Below are 6656 nucleotides of genomic sequence, written 5' to 3' on the forward strand. Positions count from 1 at the left end.
GGAGAAGGGGAGGCGGAGAAGGGAGGTATTTACTATCCCAGATTACAGACAAGGACACCAAGAATCAGAGATGTTAGGTAATCAGCCCAAGACCACACAGCCAGAAAGTGAAGGAGCTGATTTCAAAATGCTGCTCTTAGCAAAGACACCACATGATGCTTGTGGCTTTCCAGTGCCTCTGTCACTACACCTGTAGCATTTTATTACACTTATTTGTTTAAAAGTTTGTCTTTCCTACCAGACTCTAACCACCTTAAGAATAGGAACTGAGAATTTCTCATCTTTATGATCTCAGTGTTGGGTTCCCAGTGAGTGTTTAATACAATGATGCTGAATAATTGTGAGAGCATTAAATCCTCAACATCTAAGAACGTTTTAATACATAGGTTCATATATAATATAGCTTTTGGACCAGGTTTGAATTAAAATATTGGCTCTGAAAGGGTGACCCTAAACAGTGTGCCTATGTCAGCATTCATCTTATTTATGATTCACTGAGTTGTTTGGTTTTTTATTTATTTGTTTTGTTTTGTTTGCAAGGATGGTAGAGAGATGAGCTTCAACCTGACATATCTAATAAGTATTTGTGGGGAACTAGAGAAATATGCATCGCTGAAGTACACCTGGGATTCTTTCTGAAAGGAAATCCACTCTCTAATGCCCTTGCATTTAACACAGGTTAAACTTTATTGTTCAAGTTATTTTTGTGGACGGTGGAAAGGAAGACAAAAGCATGGACCCTTTATAGGAATCCTAGGAGAGCTAGGAATACATTGAAACTTGTTGAATTGAAAAATCTAGGATATTTCTACATTCATTTGTACATGCAGGACCATGGAGAGAGCTAACCAAGCCAGCAGTGCCTCTGAGTTCATCCTCCTGGGACTCTCCCCCCGGCCCGAGAACCAGAAGCCACTCTTTGCCCTGTTCTTCATCATGTACATGGTCACCATGGTGGGAAATTTTCTTATCATCCTGGCCATCCACTCTGACACTCAGCTCCAGACACCCATGTATTGTTTCCTTAACATTTTATCCTTTATTGGTGTTTGCTACACAACAACCATCATTCCCAAGATGCTGGTGAACTTTCGGTCAAAGAAGTCCATATCTTACGCTAAGTGTATGACCCAGATGTATTTCTTCTTGGCTTTGGCCAACACAGAAAGTTACCTCTTGGCAGCCATGGGCATTGACCTCTGTGTGGCCATCTGTGACCTCTTCCACTAGGTCACTACCATGAGCTACCGCCCTTGTGTCCTACTGGTGGCCTTCTCCTGATCCATCTCTCACCTCCATTCCTCTTAGTGGTTGTCCTGATAAATCGTCTTCTCTTTTGTGACTCCAGTATTATCCACCACATCCTCTGCGACATCAACCCTCTGCTGAAATTGTCCTGCTCTACATTTGTCAATGAAATTGTAATGAACATAGAAGGACTGATAACCTTGGTGACCCCCTTTATATGTGTTATCATCTCTTACCTATGAATCTTCATTGCTGTTCTTAAGATCCCCTCAGCTGCTGGGAAACATAAAGATGTCTCTACCTGTGGCCCCCACCTCGCCATGGTGACTCTCTTTTATGGAAGCATTATTTATGTTTATTTCTGACCCCCGTCTTCCTACACCAACAAGGGCCAAGTGGCAATAGTCATCTACACAGTACTGTTCTCCATGCTGAACCCTTTTTTCTACAGTCTGAAGAACAAAGACATGAAGAGGGGCCTGAGGAAGCTGATGAGCAGGAGGATGTCCTAGGTGGCACCCCCATGGGCATGCTCAGGACACCCCTGCGGGACCTCATTTCTGATGATTCCTGGTGTGTACATCAAGCTACTGGAGGTTAGTATACCTAAGCCAAGAGTCCATAAGAAATGGTGTAAATGGCAAGACTAGAATATTACACCCAGTCTTATTTATTTATAGTATAAATATATAAGTATATGATATATATTAATATATATCTTATATAGATACCCACCAATCAGCTGAAAACTAATGTTTTTCTTTAATTTCTCTTGACCAGGTATCTCCTTGTTCAATCAATCATGGGCACAGATGGCAAATTACATGGGGATTTATGAAACCTAGAGATAGGTAAGGGGAAAACTTTATCCTTCCAGAGCTCTTGAGAGGCAACTGGGCTCTGACCATAGGCACGAAAAGGCCTCCATATCTAAGAACATGAAACGTCTTGGTCCACGTGGAGACAGGCTAGCAGCTGGCCGGATGGGTAGGAAAAGTTAGGGCCTGTGCTATACTTGGAGGTTAGTTTCTATGGTATAGTTCTTCAATAAGATATTATTAACAGGTAGAGCCTTTTCTTTACTGTACTCTGACCACCTGGGGAAGATTCTGTGCCCATGTCTGACACAAAATGGAATAGGGTGCAGCAGTGTTTCCTTCCTTCTGGCCAGACTGGGAGGTCTGCAAAAGCTTCTGGCCACATCAGAGCCTAGCAGCAAAACTACAAGGGTCAGCTCTTTTTTTTTTTTTTTTCTTTTGTGGTACGCGGACCTCTCAGTGCTGTGGCCTTTCCCGCCGCGGAGCACAGGCTCCGGATGCGCAGGCCCAGCGGCCACGGCCCACTGGCCCAGCCGCTCCGCGGCATGTGGGATCTTCCCAGACTGGGGCACGAACCCATGTCCCCTGCATCGGCAGACAGACTCTCAACCACTGTGCCACCAGGGAAGCCCTTAACCACTTTTTTTTTTTTTTTTTTTTTGAGGTATGTGGGCCTCTCACTGTTGTGGCCTCTCCCGTTGCGGAGCACAGGCTCCGGACGCGCAGGCTCAGCAGCCATGGCTCACAGGCCCAGCCGCTCCGCGGCATGTGGGATCTTCCCAGACCGGGGCACGAACCCGTGTCCCCTGCATCGGCAGGCGGACTCTCAACCACTGCGCCACCAGGGAAGCCCCCTTAACCACTTTTTACTTCTCTGCCCAACCTCTACTGGGCCACTCGTTTTAAGTGCAAACTGCCCAAAGACCACACACTCTATTATGCCCTGAAGAAAGGTGAGCATTTATAAAAACATGACTCATCATAAAAGTCAACTTACATGCAATATATACTCTTTCAGAAGGAAGAAAAACTTATAATTCATTTAGAAAGATTGTTTACAAAAAGATGGTTTATGTTTATCCTCAGGAGTAATTAGGAAAATACAACTCAGAACCATGGTGAGATATTATTTCACACACAACCGATGGACAAGAAAAACAATATTTCTGGCAATTCTGAGGGTGAGTGTAGGGAACAATGAAAGACTCTTGACAGTGCACAAAGGAGTATACAAAGGAGTATAACTTGATTTAGTCACTTTGGAGAGCGATTGCCCTTATTTTTCATACTAAAATTTAATATGTACATTCCTAGTGAGATGACAGTTTGAGCTGTAGGTATAACAAGGTAGTTTCACTGCTCTAAAAATGCCCTGTATTTCACCTATTCATCTCCTCCCACCAAAAAAAAAAAAAAAAAAAAAAGCCAAAAAATGAAAACAAAACCCCTCTGGCAACCACTGATTTTTTTTTTTTTTTTAAGAAGATGTTGGGGGTAGGAGTTTATTAATTAATTAATTTATTTATTTTTGCTGTGTTGGGTCTTCATTTCTGTGCGAGGGCTTTCTCTAGTTGCGGCAAGCGGGGGCCACTCTTCATCACGGTGCGCGGGCCTCTCACTATCGCGGCCTCTCTTGTTGCGGAGCACAGGCTCCAGACGCGCAGGCTCAGTAGCTGTGGCTCACGGGCCCAGTTGTTCCGCGGCATGTGGGATCTTCCCAGACCAGGGCTCGAACCCGTGTCTCCTGCATTAGCAGGCAGATTCTCAACCACTGCGCCATCAGGGAAGCCCCAACCACTGATATTTTTAACTGTCTCTACAAGTTTTACCTTTTCCAGAATGTCATATAGTTGTAATCATAGAATATGTAGCCTTTTAAGACTGACTTCTTTTACCTAGCAATATGCACTTAATGTTCTTCTATCTCTTTTTGTGACTTGATAGCTCATTTCTTTTTATTGCTCAATAATATTTCATTGTATAGATGTACCACAGTTTGATTATCCATTCACCTATTGGTTGTTTCCAGTTTGGGGCAATATTATGAATAAAGATGCTGTAAACATTCATGTGTAAGAACATTTGGTTTTTAATAGTAAAAAACTGGAAACAGCCCAACTGTCCATAGCAGGCAGATGGACAAAAAATTGTAGGATAGCCATTTATATGAAATATCCAGGATCTCACCTTATTGTGATTGTGAATGGGATCATTTCTTTAAATCCACACCCACTGTACAATGTGAAGCACCATTCAAGTCCTTATAGCAAGTATCTTGAATTATATAGAAACCAAGATGGCTTTGCTTTATAGAGCTAGAAGTGAGCCATCAAGATATTATCTGAGATCTGGGCCTCTATAAATTCATGTACCAAGTTCATGCCTCAAATAATGCAATGGACTGAATGCTTATGTTCCCCCCAAATTCATATGTTGGAATCCTAACCCCCAATGTGATGGTATTTGGAGGTGAGACCTTTGGGAGATAATTAGGTTATGAGAGTGAAGCCCTCATAAATGAGATTAGTGCCCTTATAAAAGAGAGCCCAGGGCTTCCCTGGTGGCGCAGTGGTTGAGAGTCTGCCTGCCAATGCAGGGGACACGGGTTCGTGCCCTGGTCCGGGAAGATCCCACATGCCGCGGAGCGGCTGGGCCCGTGAGCCATGGCCGTTGAGCCTGCACGTCCAGAGCCTGTGCTCTGCAATGGGAGAGGCCACAGCGGTGAGAGGCCCGCGTACCGCAAAAAAAAAAAAAAAAAAAAAGAGAGAGCCCAGAGATCTTCCTTCCTCCTTTTACCATATGAGAACACAACAAGAAGACAACCACCTATGAACCAGGAAGACAGCCTTCACCAGACATCAATCCTGCCAGCACTTTCATCTTGGACTTTCCAGCCTCCAGAACTATGAGAAATAATATTTGTTGTTTAAGCAATCCAGTCTATGGTATTTTTGCTATAGCAACCCAAATAGACTAAGAAACATAAGTATCTCTAGAATCTGTCCATATCCATGTTTCTGTCTAGGATGAAAAGAGACTGAAAAGCTAAGGAAGAACCCACCACACACTGCCCACTTCAACAGGCATAGGTGCGCTGGGTCTGCTTGAAGGCTTAGGAAAGAGCAAAAGAGCTAAAATAAACCCCACATTTAGTCATATCCCAAGCCATTCTTGGGGGAATAGTAGTCATGCCTTCATATCATTTTAAGCCAATAGTAAACTAAATAGTAAATAAACTAAATAGTAAACTATTACAATAGTAAATAGTAATAAAAAACTATTACAAACTATTTACAATAGTAAACTAAATAGTAAACTAAAGCCACAAAAAAGTCCAGACCCTGTTCAACTGTAGATTAGATTAACTCCATTTCCCACAAAAAACAGGTTGTCTTTTTTGGGACAGAAATATTACGTATTTATTCTCTACAGTCATTTTGCACATGAGCATGACGGTGTCCCAATAAAATTTTATAGACACTGAAATTTGAATTTCATATAATTTTCATGTATTACAAAATATTAACCTTTTGATTTTTTTCAACCTTTTAAAAATGCAAAAACCATTCTTAGCTGGAAGACTGTACAAAAATTAAAATGGGCCAGATTTAGGACATGAGTCATAGTTTGCCAACTTCTGATCTATTGGCTCAATGCAATCTCAATCAAAATTCTAGCATGCTTTACACCTTAAATATATACCATTTTTATTTGTCAAAAGTAAATAAATAAAAAATATTAAAGGCCCAAAGCTATTTTAATTCTACCAGTCTTTTTTTGTAGAAATTGAAAAACTTATTCTAAAATGTATATGGAAATGCCAAAGAACCTAGAAGAACCAAAATAAATTTGAGAAAAAATAAGGAGGAGGGGGGACTCACACTACCTAACTTCAACACTTACTAAGCTACAATAACTAACACAGTGTGTTTTTGGTTTTATAGATCAATGAAACAGAAGAGTTAAGAAATAAATCCACACATATATGGGCAACTGACTTTTGGCAAAAATCTCACAGCAATTCAATAGAGAAAATGTGGGGTTTTTTTTTTTCAACAATTGGTGCTGGAACAATTGGATACCCATATGCCAAAAAAAAAAAAAAAAAGCTAAAATCCTTACTCACACCATATACAAAAATTAGTTCAACATGGCTTAAAATTAAGAGCTAAGTATATAAAACTTCAGAAGAAAACATAGAGAAGAGCTTTGTAACCTTGGATTAGGCAAAGCTTTTTTTCAATAAGGAACAAAGAGCACAAAACATAATAGAAAAAAATTGATAAAATCAGTTTCATTAAATTTTAAAACATCTGCTATTTGAAGGATACTCTTTAGAGAATGTGAAGACAGCCACAGGCTGGGAGAAAATGTTTGTAAAAACACATATCTGATAAAAACGTGTATCCAGAATAGATAAGGAGCTCTCAAAATTAAGACAACCTGATTAAACAATGGACAAAATATCTAGACAGTTAGCCAAAGAAGACGTATAGATGGCAGATAAGCATATGAAAAGATGTTCAACCTTATTAGTCATTAGGGAAATGCAAATTAGAACCACAATGAGATATCACTACACATCCACTA

General features: G+C 40.7%; 1 pseudogene across 1 annotated transcript; it reads left to right on the forward strand.

Moving 5' to 3' along the window:
- The first annotated feature begins 834 nt into the window (after positions 1–834).
- Positions 835–1760, forward strand: LOC307054602 (olfactory receptor 1L3-like; annotated as a pseudogene). The gene has a single exon. The product of its transcript is annotated as an olfactory receptor 1L3-like (transcript).
- The last annotated feature ends 4896 nt before the right edge of the window (positions 1761–6656 follow it).

This window comes from Hyperoodon ampullatus (genome assembly GCF_949752795.1).
Source record: "Hyperoodon ampullatus genome assembly, chromosome: 6".
NCBI classification, from domain to species: Eukaryota; Metazoa; Chordata; class Mammalia; order Artiodactyla; family Ziphiidae; genus Hyperoodon; species Hyperoodon ampullatus.